At 45.3% G+C, this 2,835-nt stretch overlaps 1 pseudogene; it reads left to right on the plus strand.

The window, feature by feature from the left end:
• The first annotated feature begins 318 nt into the window (after positions 1 to 318).
• LOC116905547 lies at positions 319 to 730 on the plus strand (annotated as a pseudogene).
• Positions 731 to 2,835: the final 2,105 nt, after the last annotated feature.

The raw sequence follows: 2,835 nt of genomic DNA on the forward strand, positions 1-2,835 counted from the left end.
GGTTTCTTCAGGCATCAGGCACAAACATGGTATGTTGTCATGCACACAGACGCATACACATAAAGAATAAAATTAAAAACTTAAAAAATATGGGGTTGGGGATTTAGCTCAGTGGTAGAGCACTTGCCTAGCAAGCGCAAGGCCCTGGGTTCGGTCCCCAGCTCCGAAAAAAAGAAAAAAAATTAGTTAAATAAATTATAATGTGCCCATCCAATGGGATATTTTGTATTCATATAAAGTGACATAAAAAGATATCTGAGATTAATAAGTTTAAAAAGTAGCGAACAAAAGCTTTCTGACTCTTTCTGGACGCTCAAGATGTCGAAGTGAGGATGTGGTGGAACCTCCGGAGCGAAATTCCGGATTTCCCTGGGTCTTCCGGTAGGAGCTGGGATCATCTGTGCTGACAACACAGGAGCCAAAAACGTGTATATCATCTCTGTGAAGGGAATCAAGGGACGGCTGAACAGACTTCCTGCTGCGGGTGTGGGCGGCATGGTGATGGCCACAGTTAAGAAAGGCAAATCAGAACTAAGGAAAAAGGTACATCCATCAGTGGTCATTTGGCAACGAAAGTCATATCGAAGAAAAGATGGGGTGTTTCTTTATTTTGAAGATAACGCAGGGATCATAGTAAACAATGAAAGGTTCTGCTATCACAGGTCCAGTTGCAAAGCTGTGTGCAGACTTGTGGCCCAGGATTGCATCCAGTGCGGGAAGCATTGCCTGATTCTCCAGTGTGTTTGTGAAATATATTCATTAAAAAGTCTTCACTCTGAAAAAAAAAGTAGCAAAAGCTGGCTTATAGACACATATGTAGGTGTGGACATCCAGAAACAAACGTGGGACGTTAGCAAGAGATGCGCCCAGCGTTGGCTGCTTCTAGGTTGTATCCTCTCGGATAATTTCATTTTCCCTTTCAATCTGCATACAATGAACAATCAAGGTGCAATCATGAAAGGTCTGTCTGAACAAGACCTTTGGATGATTTGAAAAGCAAATAGCCAGACGACCCTGAGGTTTCTTCCTGCCCTCCCTGCTTTGTGAACCATCTGAGGAAGCCCAAGGGTGATCTACAGTGGGTGTGGGGACTGTGCCAGGTCACAGGTGGCTGATGGGAAGCTGGAGTGACAAGAGGCTGCCACTTGCAGCGAGTACTACCGTTTGGGACCGTACTTGGACAACAAACTTAACAAACTTAGTGCTGACATTGGGGATTTCCTCTATCCTGCTCCAGCATCTACAATCAGAGCTGCTCAACAGAGAGATCACCACTGTCTTCAGATGAGATGACCCAGTCACTTGTGGCTTGGATTTGAATGCACCCCACCCCCAAACTAATGTGCTATAGGCTTAATCGCTGATACAGCAGTGTTTAGAAGCCTAGGGAAGTAACCTCGTAAGAGATTAATCCCTCTGCTGATTCACAGTTTAATCAGGCTAGGGGAGGGATGTTAAAATTCAAGATAGCTTCCTGTCTTTCAAGAAGTGAGCAGCTTTAGTCCATCCCTCTCATGATATTTTGCCTCACCATAGGTCCCAAATAATGGACTCCTAATTAAAACCTTTGATGTTGTGAGACTACATAAATCTTTCCTCTTCTAAACTGATTTTTCCCAGGTATTCTGTCAGAGAAAAGGAACATAAGTAACGTAGACAAGTCATTTTGTTACCACACACACATTTTCTCCCTTGGATTTCTACCTAATCAGGAGTGAGTGTGATCTAGAAGCATAGCCGCCCTTCTCTCTAGCCAATCAGGAGTGAGTGTGTTCTAGAAGCATAGCTGCCCCCTTCTCTGTAGCCAATCAGGAGTGAGTGTGATCTAGAAGCATAGCTGCCGCCCTTCTCTCTAGCCAATCAGGAGTGAGTGTGATCTAGAAGCATAGCTGCCCCCTTCTCTCTACCCAATCAGGAGTGAGTATGATCTAGAAGCATAGCTGCCCCCTTCTCTCTACCCAATCAGGAGTGAGTGTGATCTAGAAGCATAGCTGCCCCCTTCTCTCTAGCCAATCAGGAGTGAGTGTGATCTAGAAGCATAGCTGCCCCCTTCTCTCTACCCAATCAGGAGTGAGTGTGATCTAGAAGCATAGCTTCCCCCTTCTCGATAGCCAATCCGGAGTGAGTGTGGGCTGGAAGATGGTCACTGTAGTTACTCTCTCTGTTATTTCATTGTCTACATTTGCCTCTTGCCCAAGAGTCCTGCTCACTCACTGTAATAATTGTAAATTATTACTCACTGTGTAAATAATTTGTATTCAAAGGCTCAGGAAGGTGCTGGAAAGGTGGATCCGTTAAGAGCACTTGCTCCTCTTCCAGAGGACTAAAGTTCAGTTCCCAGAAGGAGAGTCAGGCGGCTCACAGCCTGTAACTACAGCCTCATGGGTTCCAGCACCTTCTGCTGGCCTCAAGAGAGCATGCGCGTGCATGTGCACGCACGAACACAGAGAGAGAGAGAGAGAGAGAGAGACAGACAGACAGACAGACACACACACACACACACACACAGAGAACAGAACAAAAACAGCTGGGCAGGGTGGCACATGACTTTAATACAGCACTTGGGAAGTAAAGGCAGGAGGATCTCTGAGTTCAAGGTCAGCCTGGTCTTCATAGCAAATTCCAACCCAGCCAAATCTACATAGTGAGACTCTGTCTCAAATAAACAAAAGCAAAAAACTAAATCAAATTAAAACTTAAAAACTTTTTTTTTTTTTTGGAATAAAACAGCCCCACCTTCTCCCAGTTTCCCCGGCACCCCCCTTGCAGCATTCGCTGCCCCCCATTGTTCCTGCACATCCTTTGATCGCTGGGGTCTTCCTACTATACTTAGGA

This window comes from Rattus rattus, chromosome 7, assembly GCF_011064425.1.
Source record: "Rattus rattus isolate New Zealand chromosome 7, Rrattus_CSIRO_v1, whole genome shotgun sequence".
In the NCBI taxonomy this organism is placed as follows: Eukaryota; Metazoa; Chordata; class Mammalia; order Rodentia; family Muridae; genus Rattus; species Rattus rattus.